Consider the following 21,198-nt stretch of genomic DNA (forward strand, 5'->3'; position numbering starts at 1 on the left):
AAAGGTAGTAAAACCGAAACTTAGTTTTAAATGAAATTAAACGTCCCCTCCATCTCTAAAAATTCAATACTTTCATCAGTTTCATTATTTCATTTTTTTAGCATTTCAGCTTCGGATTCTGCTTGAAAATGATGAATCCCATCCTCGTCGCCAGCGAAATAACCGAGTAATAAGGCAGTCGTAACGAAGCAGTCGACACAATTGTATGCAAAAGAACTCTAACGAAGTTTTAATCCATTATACGGAGTTAATGTGAATTGATTAAATACATTAGATAATAAACAACTGTGCAGTAAAACATACTGGCATACAACGCAAATAAGCATCACAACGAAAGGAACCGCATCACAGTTGCAAGGGGTATATATACTGTATATAGACGTACAAAATATTTCAGTGGCGCCACCTAAGCTTACAAATATGCAACAAGCTGATAAGAAGCATTCTTCGTCTCTGTTAGAATGATGTTACAAGCCAGAGAGTTTCAGATATCTTTCGTAAATATATAACCCCAGTCTCATTCTGATCTTTTTCGATTAAAATTCTGTTCTCATTGTCAGAGGGTTCCCAAATGATGTATAATTGTGGGTTCTGATGACTAGGATTTGAAAGTTTCATGCACATTTGCCTCATCTACATCCTCAAATCAATAGATTTTGACATTTCAACTACAGTGATACTTTGGCTAATGAACGCGTCAGCTGACGAAGATTTTTTTTCGACGTTATTCTGTAATGGCTAACGAGCATTTTAGTTGATATGGATACATGAGGTGACATAAAACAGACGCGTCTTGAGCTAAGTTTTCGTGCCAATCAAAATGAATCCAATGAGTAACTGTCACTTGAGAAAGATTAATTTATTTCCAAATTAGAATCGCGCTTTTAGAGAGAATACATCAATTTTTTTTCTTTCAGAAAAATTTTGAGAAATTTCATGAAAAATGAATGAATTCATTAAGGCAAGAGAAAATGCATAAAAAAGGAGGAAAAAAATGGTTTCAGTGCATAGTTCTACGGTAAGACTTAATACCAAAATGAACAATCTGTACGTTCTAGGAACTTATCTTTTACCTGCGCGTGTGAGAGCGAGAAATAAGATTGCCATATTACACCAACTCACAAGCTTTTTTCTTCACCATGATTCACGAACCTGACAGTGTAAAATAAAAAGATGTTCAGTTATCCATCTTTTTTTTAAGCTCTCCTTCATCCAATTGTGAAGTTGTTTGCCTCAACTTTTGATCAGTTTCTTGCGCTTTTTGGAGCTTTATGAAAGTTACTTTTAAATTCTGGGTATCTCCTAGAACGAATGAAACGGTTTTCCATAGACACCTGCGGAAAATCGCGTTTCGGGCAACGTGTGTGATTCCGGAACAAATTATCTTCGTTAGCAGAGGTATCACTGTATGTATGTATAGCCAGGTATCACTGGTATACCAGTGGTTCTCAATCTTTTGACTACCATGGCTCTTTTATCCTAGTGCAAGCAACTTCAATTTGTTGCACGCGAGGACTACGGAGCTTCCTGAAGCACTCAGAGAGTTCGATGCTCGTGTCCCATTTTGTGCTCGCGAGCACTTGATCAACGTTCCAACTAAATGCCTTGTACAAATTGCATTTAAGGATTAAATGACACTGATTTCAGGCATAGGCTACGTATGACGTTAAATAGTCTCATCAAAGAGAGCAACAGGCCTACAACGGTACAATTATTCAAACATTGCACTTCACTCATAGTTTGAAAAATTGAAGGAAGATTCACAACACGTACATATGCATTCTTGCATGACCCATGTCTTCTTCGACCACCTGCTAAAATCTCTTCGTTGAGACAGAGCGGTGGGCCATGATTTGGTTAGGAGGAGGGAAAGCATGCGTGTTTCAAACTTGCCGTAATGGCACTGATTCGATGTGGCTTTTATGATGGGTACAGACAGTGCTCGCAACTAGAAAAAGGTTGAAGACCTCTGCCCTTGTGGACATGTATCAGCGGCTTCCCAGAATAGCCCAACAAAAACCCGCTTCATAGGCACACAAGGACAGCTCACCACGGAGCTCCTGACAATGGTCGGTGGCGCCCCAAAGAGACACGGTGCCCACTTTGAGAGCCACCGCTGTATACCATGTCTTCCGATATCGAAGAGCATTTTCAGAATTGAAATCATCCTCCAGGTTCGCAGGTTGCGATTTCTTACATCAACTTTTCAAAATCGTTATAGCAAAAAAAAAAACGCGTAAAGTAAGATCGCGTAGAGCGAGGGATATGTGTACAGAAGGGTCTCGATAATCCGAGGTGAACGGGACCGAAACCACCTTGGATTTCGAATTAGGCTACTAAAAACTCGGATTATCCGAAAAAAATAGAAAATTACTTTTTTATGTGGCGAGGGTATCTACTCCTACTTGCTTTATCCTTGATCCACGGACTCTGTATAAGACCCACGAATTGTGCATAAAGGTGGCTGAGGGCATATAGAGGGCCCAAGATATGAGTATTATTTTTTTCCCACTTTAGAATAGGGCTTTTCAATTTTTTTTGAGTTGCGAGCACTGCCTGTAACCATCATCACACGAAGAGAACCCCTTACGGCACAATTTTGATAGACTTATGTCTGAATGAAATTTGCATAATTTGAATAATTGAATGCCATTTTTATATACAAGGTGTTTAATTGAAGCGTTGATTAAGTGCTCGTGAGCATGAAATCCGCCACGAGCATTGAGCATGCTTAGTGCTTCGAGGAGCAGCATGGTGCTCGCGAGCAACAGGTTAAACATGGTTGCTATAGAGCAGTGGTTCTCACTCAACCTTTGCGAGCCCGCTGACCGGTTCCATCCTTTTTTGTGAGTGGAAGGCTCGGTCAACCACACGATCAACGGAAAATGAACGATGAAAAATCGAACGGCTAATCACTCGCGGCACGGTGTCAATGATGTCAGGGCCATGGCCCCGACAAAGAAGGGGGGGGGCTGACAGGACTCTAGCCCTGGGGTCCGTGATAGTTCTCATAATTTTTATGTTTTTTTACGCTATAAATTAACTACAGAAGGGGCCCGTGAAAAGTCTGACGGGTTGGCCCCGCAAAAGATCCCAGCCTAGGCGCCCCGCTCCAGGATGTGGGGGCCATGGTCAGAGCCCAGTGCTTGATAAACGCCTCTATATTGAGACCTGTGGAAAATTCAGGCCTGGAGACCCCAGTCTAAATATCAAGTTCTTTTTCTAACTGGAATTACTCTTGTTCGTGAGGAAAATGACACAAAATGAAGTTCTTTGCGAAAATCAGAGTTGTTTTGAAAAGAAATTTTGAAAAATTCCAGAACTTGGAGGTTTCGAGGCTCGAATTATCGAGACTCTAGTGTACTAGTGTACTTGTGATGTTTAATCTAATAAAAAGGAACACACATATAGTAAAAACGTTGCAAAGCTTGAATTCATTCAAATAAAATTCCAGAGAAGAAGCCCTGTTTTCTTAATGCAAGCAGCAGGAAACGAAGAGCCCTCATCTCTCTCTTGAAAGAAGGAGCGGCTCCTAGTGTTGATTTTAGAGCGGCCCAGCCGGAAACGTCACTCATGTTACAACACACACCTCTCACTCTCTACACTTCATTCACTTATTCATTTTTTCATCATTCGAGATCATTGCTTCTCTTCTCCTTTTATTATTATTATTCATTTCTACTCTTAGAACCAGTCTGTGATTTTGACCAGAGCTTTTTCTTATATATATATATATATATACTGTATATATATTGCATTGCATGGGCTCTTCGATATCCTTGTTGTCGCACTCAATGGCTCGAGTGGAAAAAGTCAATGAGACTGCGAGAGAAAGACTTCAAACATTGTGGCTACAATACGATGCTCTCTCTCAACACGCACGCACACGCCTCCTCTTCAACGCCACATAAAGGCCGGTTTTTATTTCCTAAAGATGTTCTTTGGTGTTTTCGTTTCGTAATAACAAAATAAAAGAAAACCAGATATAGGCCTATATTCGATATTTTATAACAATGTTTTGTCTTTGGTTCCAGGGTAAACATGGTTCGCGACTCGGTTGCGAACGGCTGCGCGGTCACGATGTTACGGGGAAGTGTTTAAGGTTTTTGATTTCGTTTGGTGGTTGCACGCACTGTCGGTTTTTCAATGTCCGTCCAACATAGCCCCCCATATCCTGCTGCAGGGCTCCTAGAATAGGGTCTTTGGTGGGCTCCCTGTAATTTATAGTGTGAAAAATAAAAAAATGAATGTGTGAATCGTCCCGAGTTCGCGAGCTGGAGCTGTATCAGCTCGCCCTTGTGGGGGGAATGCCGTTCAAAACTAGAAACTATTGACCCGGAGATGGACAATGTGTTATTGCAACTTTTAATGCGTTTTAGCTTCACTGTAATTTCAGTGACACATTACCTGCTCCAGCTGGGGAACGAAAGCTAAGACTGGGACTAAGACTAAGACGCTATAAAAGTTTTATGTATATATTTTTAAGTTCTTTTATAAAACTTGAAAAATACAACCATTAAGCGTATCGGTTACGTTAGAGCGAATGTAACCCATAGGCTTATTGGTTGTTTTTTTTTCAAATTTTGTAAAAAATCTTAAGTAAAAGTTTTATTTATCACTCACGTGAGAATTTGACCACTCACAGAATATAACCTGCATCTAAATTACACGTAATCGACTTGGTTCTTTGTTGAATTTGTGTTTACAGCTATAAGAAGATGCAGCTTAAGTCACTCCAGGTCCGTTGGGTTAGGTTAGGTAAGAAATTGCCACAATATGATCATAACGTTCTCAATACAACAAACAATCCATAGCACAATACCACACCATTCTACTTTCAATTTACGTATGGCTCCACGTGTAATACACGTGGTATTTAACAATTTAGTTAGCCTCCACGTGTGTTACGTCAGTTTTTGCAGTGGATTTTTTTCCCATGTTGTTGTTAAGTGAATTAGTGCTCTGTCCATTCTGTATATAAATTACTCTTTTTTACGTCACTTGTCCATTTATGGCTATATTTCACTAACAACGAGACTTTAATGTGTAAAATATATACCAGCGCGCACACACACATTTGTGACACCTAAACTGATAGTGTAAAATCCTTCAGGCTTATATTGATTTATCCAAATCTTCTTCCGAAACACAAAAAAGCATTCGGGAAGTGTATGATTCTGGAAGGTGCATCGCTTAAGCTTCAATAACACACTCTATAAATGAGTTCCGCATTTTGAACTGTTTACTCAGTTCTAAAAAGCTTCGTTAGTATTGTATTTCAGTATATTGAAGCATCTTTTAAATCTAACACTTTAGAAAGCAAGACATTGGTTACACACTTCAGAAAATAATTGAATAATTTTCGAAAAAAATTAACAAATTGAGGACATTAAAATCAGAGACATCGTATTTTGCAGGGTACTTGGGAAAATATGCAGTAGTTTGTCATGATAAAAGCGCAAAGACAGATAAATAATATGTTTTACCGGTAAAACCTAAACCTAAAGTGAACTGCTTAGGGCCCAAAACGAAAACTTTTACGAGTATCGTTGTTATTAATTAATAACTGATAAAATTAATTAATAACTGAAGATCGTGGGCTCTAGCATCCAGAAAATTTAAAATCAAAACTAATAATTATAGTTAATATACAGGGTGCATGAGTAACAGGGCGTATGGTATTTTAATGACGAAACGTTGATTCTGGAGGCATACTCCCAATAAGAAAAAGTATCCAAATAACGTGCAGTACTCAGATATGTCATTCATGTTGCACGAAGTTGTATAGTTATTAAAATAAAAATGTTAATGGTAAACTGTTTTTTATACCCGCATTCAACTGTTTTTTTTTCCCAACTTTCCTTCGTTTTTCGAATTCGAATATCTCAGTGAACATTGCACTTAGGAACGTGGATTTTTTTTGTTGGCATCAGGAGAGACAGGGCAACAATTTTCTAACTGGGTTTTTGAAGCACAGGGTGTGAGTATAAAAAGTCAATTTTTTTTTAATTTTAATAATCATACAACCCTTTGCAAGATGAATGACATATCTGAGTAGACTATTACACATTATTTGGATGCTTTGTTAATTGAAAGTATGCCTCTAGAATCAAGGGTTCGTCAATAAAATATCATACGCCCTGTTACATAGGCACCTTGTATAATTAATTCATAATATTGATTGTGTAATAAAAACTTAGTAGGCTATTGTGTAGTAATAAGTTTTTAACTGTTGGTTAACCAATAACGGACTCGTAAAGACACCGGTGGAAGAAAATGGGCTTGCACTGATTGATTTTGTTAATTGTTTTGGTACAAGCCCAAAATAACGTTCACGAGCATTTTCCGGAGTTTTACCGGTGAGCTTCGGTAAATCCCAGGGCTTTTACTGTAACGCATATATGCTACGTGAAAAATTTAATGCGTATACGCATACAGTGTATAGGCATGAAACTTGATATATGCAGTAACTTTCTCTTACTGGCGTGAGAGTTAACTATCATGGTCCAAACACTCAGTTAAGCAACATCACTAATGTTAGTTTGTGGAAGTAAAAAAAGTGGTTTGTGTGTGTGTTGGCTTTTTAAAATTAATCTTCTTGACTTTCGGCTACGTAGCTTCTGAGAAAAGAGAGAGAGAGAGTGGTTTCGTTTTCTTGCGTATAACGTTTTATGAAGAGCTTACCTAATTGTTGCTAGAGTGTTGCGTGCGAACTATCTAGTTGCATCAAGGGTCTGCAAGCACTCGGCACCTCATCACGCTAGTCAGCGATCCTACCAACGAAAAATTTGACGCTACTGAGAACTACGAAAGCTAGTTTTTCCTTCTTAAAAGAGTGTGTGATGATGATATCACATCTGCGTGCAACTTATTACTACTGTCTGGACAACAAAAGCTTTAATACTTTTTTTTCTTCTTGTTATCGTAAATTCAACATCATCCTTGTCTGTGTATCTTAATTTAGCTTCCGTAATGAAACTCAAATCTGTTTACGCGTCTGCATTACATACACAAGCAGAGGCAATCCATGTGGCCGCACATGGCGCCGCTCTAGGAAGAACGCCGAATCCGAGCTGAAAGGGCAAAAAAAAAAAGCTTTGCTGACCAAAATTTTATTCTCATTGACGAGCGGCTTAGGTTTTTTGAACATTGTTCAGCGTTGGTCAAAAAATTGAATAGAATGCTCTGTTCCATTCTCAAAAAGGTCTCTTCGCGTTCTCCTAAAGTGATCCTACCACTTTTCCGGGGCTTAGTTCGTCCGGGATCGGAGTATGACGTCAAGTTTTGGAGACCATACTTACAGAGACATTGATTTGGTCAAGGGAGCGCATAGAAGAGCCACGCGTGCTCTTGGTGGCACACTGGGATTGAGCTATGAAGAGAGACTCGATTTTTTTAATTTTTACATTGGAAGAGCGCAGATGTCGGGGGGGGGGGGATATGACTGAAGTGTTTGAATTTTCAACGGGACAGATAAAATGGGCCATGAGTTATCAATACATCGTGAATCAACTGCTTCGACAAGGGGGATACCAGTATCGATTGGTAGTACCCGAGTGGCATGGTGGTAAGATGCTCGTCTACCATCGTGAAGGTTGTTGTCAGGGTCCCGGGTTCGAACCCCAGGGAGGATATAGATAAGATATTTTCCCTAACGAACTCGAGTCGACCACCGATAGACAGCGCCTTCACTTCCAACCCATCTCACTAATGGCAGTAAATTTCAATATAGCGATATTGCCAGAGTTGGTGCTTGGTGAAGTAGTAGTAGTATCGATTGTGGTAAGGGACTATTCTAGGTTCCGGTGTGTCTCAGGGAGTTTTTCTCCAATAGGGTTGTGAATAAATGGAATAGCTTATTTCCGGGGGTCGTGAATTCTAACACGATTGACACGTTTAAAAAGAGAAATACGATAAACATGTTGGGATAAATCGAGAAGTTATCCATACTTAGATGAGACAATCATAATTTTATATGGGCAGTATATTTATACTTTATCATAATTATGGGTTTTTTATTGCTCTTATATTTTTGATTGCTGTATTTTGGTAAAGCATAGATATATATGCGACACCCATATTTTTTATGGGCATCTTTTTTCAGCCACTTCGTTGGGCATTTTGTCTGTTGTGGCCTTTGTATTTGTATTTATATTTGTAAAAAACGTGGTTATATGGTGTACCAAAAGTAGGTTCCGCGCGAGTAGGTTTTTTCTTGAGCCACCCCTGTACAGAAGTTTCCATCTCTTTGATCGATATTCACAGCAGAGGCTAAACGTCATAGAACTTTCCATAATTACAACGATAACACGCGGAATATACAGGGTGTCCTGTAAGTCCTAATGCGGCCTATATCTCATCAACAGTTCGTCGTAGACGTATGGTTTGAATTTAAAAATGCTCAAAATGTGTTCAGAAATCACCCTGTACCAGTTTTGAGAGAGAAAATACAGTGTGCCACAAAATAAAAATCTGAATTTTTATATGGACACCCTGGCCTGAAAAACCCAATCAAGGAAGTTGTTGCCCTGTCTCTCCCAAGGCCAAAAAAAAGAGAAGAAAATACCACGTTTCTACGTGATTCGCTGAGATATTTTAATTCAAAACAAAGGAAAGTTGGGAAAGGACGGCAAAAATGGGGCAAAGAAGCATTGACCGGTAGTTTATTCTGTTCGTTCCGTTTTTTTCCGATTTTTTCAATTCAAATATCTCCACGAATATTGCATTTAGAAGAGTGAAAAAAATTGTTGGCCTCAGAAGAGACAGGGTAACAACTTTCTAATTGGTTTATTTAGGATAGGGTGTCCATATAAAAATTTAGATTTTTTTTTTTATTTTGTAACACATTGTATTTTCAGTCTCAATACTCTTACAGGGTGATTTCTGAACATACATTTCGAGCATTTTTAAATTATAACCATACCTCTACGGCGAACGATTGATGAGATAAAGGAGGCATTAGAACTTACAGGATACCCTGTATACAAAAAAGAATATTTTAACCGAATCGGACTTCCAATAATCAGAAAATAATTGTCAACGAAAGGTATTTTCGCAATCTTTTTTTTTCTGCGAGTAATGATAGTTCTAATATAGAGGGTATGTACAAATAATTAGAGTAGCTTCAGGATCTTACTATAGGAATATGAATTGACATATGATCACAAAATTTCAAAACTACATTGCGAAAGTTATAGTTTTTTGACGCACTAACAGGATGAACGTGGAGGCCATAACAGCAGCTGATAATCATCACATTCCCAACATAACCGATTCTTTTTGCTTTTGCAATCTGATGTTCAAGTCACAAATATCGCGATGGAAATGGGACTGATCACCATCCTCAATCCCGTTGGTAGATGAAGTTCACACTATTGATCTTCAGTTGTGGCATGAGCCAATTTTTCAACATGTTTTGATACGTTTGTCACGTACAACTCTGGTAATAAAGATAGCAAACGTTTTTTGCCTGTTTGATGTCATCGAACCGGCTGTAATGCTACCACAGTTCTCTTATGGGTCGCTAGCAGTCCCTTTCTCCCGAAATAATTTATTTCATTAACCATTCTAGCTTTGAAAAAAATGAACGTTTCTTTTAGCATCAAGCTCAATCACAACATCTCTAATATTGTCAACATAAAAAAATCACTCTAATTTGTAGACACCCGATACATAACACTTTTAAAATACAGGTTTGATGAAAAGTGCATGATACACTTATACATCAATCGACATGAAAAAGCAGTTTGCGCTAAGGTAAGTTACTTATTGAAGCGTAGAGACTTTTTTTTCGCAAATTAAAAAAAGTTTTAAATTTTTCTTACAGATGGCGTGGTATCATTAAAAACTCGACATAACAAAAAGCAACATAAATAGCGTAGATAGCAAAACAGATCAACGACATTAGCAAATCATATTTTTTGACAGAAATGAGCTGCTTTGCATTTGTGCATGCTTGTATCAGCTATTTGCATAGCTCAATGGAATGCGATCTCTAAATATATTGCCTTCTGATACCAACATTCTAGAACCACGGAATCTCAGGTACCACTCAAGACTCTTCCGCAATTGATGTTAGCAGATACGTTGTTAGAAATTGAATATCGTTTAGATCAGTGATTTCACAAACTTTTTCCACTCGCTGCTCTCTTGGACTTGTGATCATTTGTTCACGGCTCTTCAGAATAGTCTAAAAAAGAATAACTTCAAAGCACTGAACGGACACATCAATTCACCAACTACTCGCAATGCTCCTGAAAGAGGTTGGATACGCTCCTCAGAGCCGCGACGCACACATTGAGAACCAATGGTTTAGATTACAGTTTCCCAAACGCCCCCGCTGAGAATATGGGTCCCCCGAGAGAAATTTTTTCCATCGCCCCCCTCTTGAGTAGGCCCATAGGATCGTATATTGTATCCATAAATATAATCACCTCTCTCGGTACGCTCCATCGCCCCCACCCCCAGTGGGTGATGTTGCCCACTTTGGGAAACACTGGTTTAGATGAAGCCCGAACTACAGAGGGTGCTCATATTGACACATGGCAGTTTTATGTATTGCAAATCATGACAAACATTAATCACATGCTCTGTTTGTGTTGCATTTTACGTTACCGTCAAATAGGATGACTTGGGTACAGATTCTTGATCACTTTTTGTATTACCTCCCTTATGAATCAACATTTTTTACTAAAAGTTTCACCACTAAAGAGAAAGAAGAAGTTTTTCCCCATGTTTTTATGCAAGGATAACTGTTTTGTAACTTATAATAATGGAGAAAAATGAACATAAAGTCATACCACAAGTCACCTTATTTGACGGGGTGACTTGGGTACACTACTCTATTATCGTGATATTTTGTCTATCGAAGCGTGTGTTTCCATCTCACCCACTGGAAATAAGTCAGGAAAAATAAAAAAAATGTATAAATACACATAAATTTTGGTTTTATTACAAATATTTAGATTACTGAAAATTATTCTTTCATGTCTACAATGTAAATCTGTCTAGTCAAACACACGTGCTATTTTTTTGGAGGGTTTATCTTTCTCAATACAGAGTCAGATGAATACCAAATCTTCCCTTTCAGTTCTGACTTCTAATATTTACCATTTTTCCCCATGATATCTACATGATATTCATAATCAAAAATTTCAGTAATCTGACCTGGACATTTTCCTCTTTTCCCTCGTATTTAACTAAAATAAAGTCTCCAATTCTGATGTCAAGTCTACTTCGTCCTTCATCAAACTGTTCTACAGTGGACGTTAGAACAAAATGTTTATCTTTCATCTCTTGTGGTGTAGGAGCATCGATTTCAGAATTTTCTGCCATGAAAAAGCCGTCTTCAATTTTCTGTCTCTTATGCGGTTTATTTATTTATTTCGGTTCTATTATGATTAATAAGCCTACTACACTGGTTGAAGCCTCCTCTGGGTTTAGACAATCCAGGTCATCAATATGGTTATGTTTTCCTGGAAAAACTAATATAAAATACTGTCCCCAAGTCACCCTGCAATTCTTAAAATTTTCACTAGTCATACAACCATTAATTAACAAATTGATTTAATCAGATAATTCATCAACCACAATTGAAACAATAAGTAGTACCTTCCAAAGTAAATTTCTATCAAGACTGTAACATGTAATCACTAAGCTCTGTAAACAAGGTTGTGCAATGGTTTCATTAAACCTTGGAAAAAAAAAGACGCGATAATTATAAGAGATTTGGGCACAATTTTGAATCATGGAGTCTCACTCTTGCTGTGCTCAACCTATAATCACCTCTCCATGAGCCACACATCTAAAAAAAAAAAAATTTGAGCATGTATCCGAGTCACTCCATTTGACGGTAAGTTAAGTTTTATATGATGCGTTGCCATATGTGAATGAAGTTATGATTTATTTCTTAATTTAAAAAAAAAACTCAAACTAAAACAACGATAAGTATTTTAGTGCAAACCGCATTATTTTAAATCGATTTGGTTGATTTTTTTTTAATTTTTTAAATGTCATGAACTTTTCGCCCACCCACCCTGTAGATTGTACCACAGTGGAATCGAGCGTTATAATTATACGCGTGTTACTCTAGACGTGATGTTTTCGATGATGATGATGATAATCGATTTCATTGGCGTGCGGTGATCGGGAAGAGAAGAAAATCACTTCATTTTCAGGGTAGGCTATGTTGTACCTACCGGAGGTCGGTGTGAACGGTTCATGAACTCGGGGCTTAAATCTTTTGACGGTCATGGCTCGCTGGTGCCTAACAAGCTCACCAACATTATCTCTATATGAACGAACACTTGGATTTTTTAGCGCGCCTCTTTCTCTCTCTCTCTCTCTCTCTCTCATTTTTCGCTCTTTAAATATTTTTTATGATGTTTTTTTCCTTCCCAGAAACAAATAAAAGATTCAAAAAAACTTGTCTTTTGAAGGATCACGAAAAGAAAACTTTTCATATTTAGGTTACCTTCGACGTTTGCTCTTTTGTAAAAAATCGACCGAACTGTTTATTTCTCGTGTCACCCACTAATTAAGACGCGGTAAATAATTAATTACTAATTAGTCGTGGACTTGAACACTTGTTATATTTATTACATTGGATCCTGGATTTGTTATAAATCCTGAAAGAAAAAATTCTTATAATAAACTAAATCCGGATATTACATCTGAAATTCTTGAATTGAAGTTTCTTTTCATGTGAATACCGTATTCCCCTGCATTAGCTGACATTCCGAAAAATTCGAGTCGCAGATATCGGATAATTCTTTAATATCTGTAAGCCTACTGTAAGAATCAGTTGAATTGGCTGATTTGAACCTAATTTGTCCTCAGGTTGTCCACAGCCTATTTGCATTTTAAGATCCTTTCTGTTTCACTACGTCAAGATAGTTGTAGCATTAGGCCTATGCTTGCTTTTACTACCACAAATCTTGATTCATTAAAAATTCCTCATACTAAGCAAATTCGTTTGCGTAGATTAGAAGAGTTAAATGAAAATATCCTAATTTGCAGTTCCTTATAAACACTGGATTCGATGCTTACATTTTTCCAGCATCAGCATCACAACGATGCCGCGAGGCCAGTATGAAGCTTTCAACTTCAAATTTCTCAACCATTAGCGCCTATGATCAAAAGAAACCAACATTGGAGTATTAACTCCGTCGTAACTTCACCTGGACTTTACTTTTAGCGGATGTTTCAAAACCAATAATAGAAGCGGAATTTGTATTCGATTTTGATCTGGTTCCTGTTTTACTATAATTGCGCCCGAGTGGCGTGGTGGTAAGATGCTCGTCTACCACCCTGAAGGTTGCCGTCACGGTCCCAGGTTCAAACCGAGGGAGGATATAGATAAGATATTTTCTCTAACGAGCTTGAGGCAACCACCGATAGACAGTGTCTTCATTTCCAACCCATCTCATTAATGGCAGTAAATTGCACGCCAAACCAAGACGCCTAGCTCCAGATCGATTAGAATCGTAAAGCAAAAATTTCAACACACGTTTGACTCTAGTAACACTTCCACGCCCCCACAGCAATTACGCATCTCCTCTGCCTTTGATTCTGAAAAAAGACAGTAATGAATAGTGTAAAGATTATATATATATAGTGTTCCAAACTCTCTTATATTGCAACGTATTTTCTTGTGATCCTTGATCATGTGTATAAAATTGAAATAAGTTGAACGAAAAATTGAAGAACTGCACTATAAACATGATGTTCGAATCAGGTCCGTAACTAGGGATGGGGGCAACTGCCTCGAGTGGCAAAACTTAAGGGGCGGCAATTTTTGGTTGGAACAAAAAACACCGTTATAAAATTATCGAACTTTAAAGTTGTGGGGCCGGCAAAATAATGTTTGCTTCGGGCGGCCGAATCATGTTTGCCCAGGGCGGCAGAAATTCTAGTTACGGACCTGGTTCGAATACAAAAGCGACAGCATATTTCTTCGATCTGTAAACATGAATGATCATGTGCAAAATAACAATACCCGCATTTTGTATTGGATCGAACGAAGTTAAATAAGAGCAATAAGTAAATATTAAACCTTCATTATCGTTATCAGATTGCTGGGAAAAACACGTTTGTTTCAGTAAAAAACTATTATCATTTATTCAGTAATTAATGTAAATTGATATCTGTCTTTTGAATGTATTCTGTGATCCTTATTAAATGTTGCCCGGCGCATTCCAAAAATGGAACAGACTCCAACATTCAAAAACTGATGTCCCCCCCCCCCCGATTTTTAACGACTTAGACCTACGGATAATGCGATGGAATACGGTAATATTTCTAAAGTGATTGAATTTTACTTTCCTCGCTTGTATTTAAAAGAAAGTGACTGATCACGTGTTTTTTTAAACATTGTTGTACAGTTTTTATTCAAACAAATAAGTTCTGGGTTCAAATCCTCCCAAAAATGACATAATTTGCAGAATGCCGTATTTTTGGAAAACATAATTATTCATTTTTATTGATTCAATGGCGACAAATGTAATTTCGCGGAAGTTAAATGTCTGTGTAATGGCAGATTTATTTATGGAGACTTATCTTGCAATGCCTTATCATTAACCATTACGTAATCGGTAGTGATTGTCATTTGCAGGTTATCTCGAGAAGTTGCGTACGTCCACCTGATGGAGCGAAAGAGAATGGGGCTCTTTGAATTGTTGCTAAATATACCGAATGTAAATTGAGTAAGACGGTGGTCAAAGAATTGGCACTAGAAGGGAATTAACGATTTAGCTCGCAGATGATCAAACATCTTACCTTTAAAATGAAAGAATTACTAAACACTTTCCGAGAGGAATGAATGCTCAACACTTCAATCGATGAAACACAAAGATATTAGGCAAATAAAACAAAATTGAGCTGAAAAAGAACCGGTTCCGGGTTATACGTACATCGAAAAAAAGGATGTATATTTTTTTTCTTGTTGCAATTCTGTAACGTCTGGGATGAATGCGTTGAAAGGTTGGTTCACTTTGACGATATAATTAAGAAAGAAGCTTCTATCTTCAGACGTAATATATTGCTTAAGATTTCTCTTATTTTTTTTTATTTATGAGAGAAGATTTTTCAACGTAACGCTTTTTTTTTTAGCGTAACTTGTTTGTTCTGTTTTGATAATTGGATGGGAAACCGAAGAACTTTACAAAAAAGATAGAAGTCAAAGATGACATGGCGAAAGGAAATAGCTTAATAGCAAACAATTCTCACAGATGAGTAAGAATGCAAGGAATAATGACAACTGGTGGGAATCGAATCTCTCTCTGCTTCCAATCTTGCTTTTTTTGTTTATGGTTATGTATACGTACGCACTAGGGATACGTTTCGTATTCTTTATAAAAGCTTAGGTAGCCTAGAAAACTGGGGGTGGGGGGGTGGGGGGGGGGAGTTCCTCTCGAATCAATCAGATATGTAATGTACTTGTGACAGCGATTAACTATCTGCATATCGAGTGAGAAGCTTTACATTCGGGGAATCATGTAACATTTATTAAGCCTACAATGAATGATTTTTCGAGATGATAATTTTTTCCATAGTTACTAACACGTATAGAAAGCTGGAAAAATCATTTAAAAAATGTATTTCGAATTGTACTGCTTATACAGAGCTTTAAAGAGGACGTACAGAGTCTCAAGAATTGCATATAAAATACATGTGTATTGAACTACAGTAATATTATTCTCCAAATATAAGTTTATAACTACCTTCTTTGTAATTCAAACTACAGGGTGATTCTAAATTTATGAGACAAACTTTAAGAAGTGATATAAGACACCTAAATAAGCATTTTTGATCATGGAATGTTTGGTCAAATCGCAATTGCAAAGACGGTAGAGGGTGTTTTTTAGAGTGCACAACAGCACGTCACCAAAAATAAATGTCATATCTTTCCAACTGATTTGCTGCGATATGTGCTATCAACCATTCGAGGGTGCATATGAACCTTTAGATTGGATTGGAGTTTGTTTTTTATTGGTGCAAGGACCATCAAGGTTATGTTGCGTCAAACAATGATCAAGTGGTATAATGACTTGTGGTAGACCCAGTTGCACCGTGCATTACCCAGGTTGCACTGTGAGAAGGCCTACCACATTACAATACTCTGCACCCTCGAATGGTTTATTGCACTTATTACAGCAAATCCGTCAGAAAAATATTATATTTGCTTTTCGTGAAGTTCTGTTGTGCACTCTTTAAAAAAACACTCTCTACCACCTTTGTTATTGCGATTCGACACACATTCCATGGCCAAAAATGCTTTTTCAGGAGTTTTATATCACCTCTTAAAGTTTGTTCCATGAATTTAGAACAGTGGTTCTCAACCTTTGTAAGCCCGCGGCCCGGTAAATCTCTTTTGTGTAAGTGAAAGGCCCGGCCATACACACAACTAACGAGAAATTAATGGGGAAAATTAAACTGCGAATCACTCTCGCGGCCCGGTGTGACTAGTGTCAGGGCCCGGTACTAGGCCGCGGTCCGGTGATTGAGAAACACTGATTTAGAATCACCCTGAATAGTAAGTAAAAAAATTCGGGTTGCAAATGTCAAAGTAAAAAAAGAGATGCAAATAAAACATTTTGTTAAGAAGACACCAACGAATAAGGCAAATACACGAAAATACAAAAAATCCTATTGTTTTTGGTATTCAACCCAAGTAGGAAACTCGGTCAGCGTGACTAGTGGTTAAATATTTTTCCTCTAAAGACGACACCCGATGGTGTTGAAATGCATTAGGATTTTTTTGTATTTTCGTGTATTTGCCTTATTCGTTGGTGTCTTCTTAATATTCTTGGGCAAAGCTGATCAACTCTTCCATCAAACATTTTAACCCTACAAATTCATGATTTTTTTTTGACAGGTTACTATCTACATTTTTTTTTGTATTGGGGAGTTTTACTGCTGTCCATTAATTGTTTTTCGAACGAAAATGAAACATTGAGAATAATGAATGTCTCAGACATGAAGTTACTAATTGGCAACGGAATATAAACGGGGTAAATAATATGTTGCCAATTGGCAACATTGCGTACTGTAGGGTTGACGCGACTAACTACCTTCAAATGACGAATTGCGTAAAAACTATTTTATTAATTTATTTTAAAGAGTTTTATTCTCACAGAATTCCAAAACAGTTTTATTTTTGTGCGTGCAACAAGTACAAAGCTGTAACTGAGCTAAATCATCTGACACAATGGCTTCAGTGGCATCAAACAGTTTTTGAACGCCTTTTACAAAGATTCTTTTTTTGTTACTTTATTGCTTGAAAACTAAATTTCTCAAAAGTATGTAAAATATTTTCATGAAATTTTAAACAATGTTTCAGCTAGTATGGGCTGTACAATGAGCTATTAACTTGGTCATATACTCGGAATTTATTATTTCTCGGACAAAAAAAAATTAACCGTGACAGAAGGGTGACCGTATCAGAGGGGGGTTCCTGTATTAATTGTATTATATAGCATTAGCAGTAACTGAAGTGGCTCTCTATTTGAATATCAATGAAATTCTGACAATATGAGATGCGTTAAAGTGATGAAAATACATAATTTTTGCATAGATGCGAAATTAAAATTACAAAATAAATATTATACAAAGTTTGCATACTGAATTAACATCTTTTGGAAAAACTAATTAGTCGTAGTGTGGTGGGTTTTGCTGAGTATTTCAACTCCTTCGAAATGTTTAAGGTGAAAGACTAAATCCAGTGACTTTCCGTGATTACGTTTACAGGAAAATGTATTCAATCAATGCATTGAATTTATTTGCAAGAGCACGAACCCCAATTTTACGTTTTTCACTGTATTTGAGACATCAATTTTTTTTCTTAGTGATAGAGAGCGACGAGATTATACTGGAGCTATCCATATTAAACAGCGGGGAATAATATAAAATATAGGAGCACATCAGCAACACATTCTATACGGACATCAGGGGTGCCAAGCATTAACAAACTTCAAGCCAAAACTTCATTCAAAAGTAGCCAAATATAAAAAAGTTGATTAAATATTTAAACTTTTGCTGCCATCTAGTGAGCATAATTCGAACTAAAATGGAACTATTTGTGTCCGTACAAGACTTTTAGTCCAATGGAACGAATGATGAAGATGGTGCCCGTGACCGTATCTGTGGGTGACCGTTAAATAGGGGTTCAAAATACATTATTTAAATTGGCTTTTTGTCGGGATATTTTTATTTTACCGTAAAACAGGGGGTAACCGTTAAGATGGGCATTACTGTGTTTCAGAGAATATTTAGTGTCTTAAAACTTAGTTCATTCCATAGACAACCGTCATAGCAACATACAGTATCGAAAATATTTGAATAAAAGCTGCAGTTTGTAAAATGTCTGACGTAAGTAGGCTATATATCTAATTTCGAAAGCATAATATTGACTATCTCAAAAAGGTTTCAAAATATCTCAGAAATCTCGCTGGATTTTCTTATTTTCTACAATATTACGATTAGAACCCCACATGTTGGTTTTTTTTTGTTTTTTTTTGTAAAAACCGAACTATTTAAAAAAAATGCCTCGAAGGGGTAGTCGGTCATCGAAACACTACTACTGATTGTAACAGTAATAGTCTTAAGCAGTTTGAGACTAGGTTCAGTTTGAGACTCTTCCGTGCATTTCTCGAATTTCGAAAAATTTGTCGATGTGTTTTTAGCCGCGACATAATTAGACGTAATAAAAAAAAAACCCGATTGAATGTTTTTGAAATTTTTCTTAACGTATCGAGCGGTCTCATGTGTTCTCTAATCTCACGAAATTGCATACAGACATATTACGTTTAATTGAACGGCAACATTTTGTTTCTAAAACCAGCCATGTTTAAAGTTTGAAATACGTTATCGAACGAACGAGGATAGGAGGTTATGTGGGAAGAAATTGCCTTGTCCACAAATTGCCTGGTACCTTTGAGCATTTTGTGAGATAACTTCTCCCGTTCGGCTATCAGCAACGGTGGGTCATTACTTTTGCCGGCGCTACACAGTAAAGATGCGCTTTTGAGAAGAACAAAGAGCCAGGCTTTCGTGATTTGATCGGGGCTGACTCTGACTTACTCTCTCTCTCTCTCCATCCCAAAACCCTTCGGAAGTCGTTAGTTTTGCGGCGCAGGATTTTCTTAATTTCGTAGGTTATTTATTTATTTCTAATTTCTTCATTCAAACAAGATATGTATTATTGTTTGCCGCCTTTTGTTTACGCCTTGCAATTAATTCACTTTTCCCCAAGCGCTCATCTAATCTCGAAATAAATTCTCTCCCGGTTTCTCTCCAAGAGATGTTTGGGGATGATGGAGAATGGAAAGGTGTGTGTGTGCTGTTGCTCACTCTCTCTCTCTCTCCATCTCTACTTGCCGATTAATGTACTTTTCCCATGCGGGCGCGATTTGCGTAATGACCGAAATTTTAATGGCTTTCGTATGCACTGAGTAGTTTGTACGTGCGCGCGGGGAAGACCCTTAAAAGCTATCTCAAAATTATCTTAGCTCCTGCTCCCTAAGATTTGAAAACTGAAGGTTTTAAAACTAATGGTTAATGCCGGCATTCACCGTTGCAATTACGGAAGGAGCGGCCCTCTTTTAATTGTATTTAAAATATAACGTAAGCTTTAAACTTAAATTTGGGAAACTTAATATTGTAATTTAGGGTGCTTCGACGTTGTTTGCGGCATGCGAATTCCGCTTTTGCCAGCCATCCAATGTGCGTGTGCCACGAACTACTACTGTAGCTATGCCTTTATGCTCGTCTCTCTCTCTTTCTCTACAACCAACCATCATCTTTAACACAACACAGAGCTTGTGTTCGGTGGTTACACTTGAAGTTTTGTAGGGCGGGTTTGCGTTGCATTTTCAAAGTTACCTCTCGAACCACGAGGCAAACGAGTCGAGTGTTTACCTCGGTGATCGCGATTACCAACAGCTGCTTACTGTTCCACAAAACTCGAAGTTCACTTTGAAACCTTTGTTGACTCTCTGTTCGGAGAAGAATCTTCGTATAATAGATCGAATGAATATCGTAAAGTGACAATTTCTCCAACAAACCGTTTCATAAGTTTACATTAAATAGCCATCAACTCTCTTATTACTGACACTATTTTATCTATCTCTGGAAATATTCATTAGTTGTTTGAGATTCTCTCGGACCAGAATATATCATTCAAAGTCGCCTATTGACAAAATTGATATTTAAGCAATCACTAGGACACAAACATGTTGAACTGAGGACCTTTAAGCTCACAATCGAGAGACTGATCAAAACACAGTTCTATAGAATCGAAACCGTATTCATAGTATGCACTAGATTTTAACATTTGCTTGAATATTATAGATGAAGTCAAATGATTATCCTCCCCGTTGTATGTAATGGTAATATTTCTATATGCAAAAGAGGTAGAAGGAACCATGTCACAAAAGTGAAATTTAACAGAAGAGCAGTTTAAAGGGGTTTTTTGTGTATTTTCTAGTGATATAAGGTCTTTTATAAAGTGAATATCTGTTATTTATTGAAATAGGACTCGGTGTCCTACACCACTGTATAGCTTAACGAAAGTACAGCAAATTGATAGCGTTATTTCAATATAGAAAAAATGGGCATAGTGCCCTTCACCTCCGGCATACAGGTTTAAAAGTCACACGCAAATACACACGGCAATGTACGAAATTTACGCAATAAACGTCTCAAGTATATAAAAGCATTAACTAGAAACGTCTTAAGTGGTTCGAATGTAAATGATGAATCAATCTTGGCTGTTAAGCATGTATGAAGACTTACGCGTTCCATTTTATTTCCTCCACGTAAATTTTTTTTAAATAAAAAAGTGATATTCAAGATACTTCTTTTGTTGTTATGTTAAATGTTTGTGGAGCAAATGCTCGAATAAAATTGGACTCAAGTTATTTGGTTTCATAAAATGAATGCTTGTATTGGATGGGAGGGTGAAAAATCTCTCACGTCACGTGATGAGAACGGCGCATGTGCGATGAAGCACTTCAACCGGAACTTCTCCTTTAATTTTAATGTCTGCAAATATTGATTTTGTAAATTCAAAAGAGAGAGAGAATATTCGTCTTCGGAAAGGTATATATCCAAGGACGTTTTTCTCTCAAGTCTCTCTTTCTATATATAATACTTACTCTCTTTGCATTACTTATTGAATGCGTTTTGACTGTCTCGTTCTAA

General features: G+C 37.3%; 1 protein-coding gene across 1 annotated transcript in view; it reads left to right on the plus strand.

The window, feature by feature from the left end:
- Window positions 1-21,198, plus strand: part of LOC149065761 (homeobox protein SIX6-like) — a 59,613-nt gene that overhangs the window by 33,401 nt on the left and 5,014 nt on the right. The window lies entirely within an intron of this gene.

Source organism: Pholcus phalangioides, unplaced genomic scaffold (genome assembly GCF_987345545.1).
Source record: "Pholcus phalangioides strain wild (caught in Gottingen) unplaced genomic scaffold, Ppha-v1.0 ptg000039l_1, whole genome shotgun sequence".
Taxonomy (NCBI): Eukaryota; Metazoa; Arthropoda; class Arachnida; order Araneae; family Pholcidae; genus Pholcus; species Pholcus phalangioides.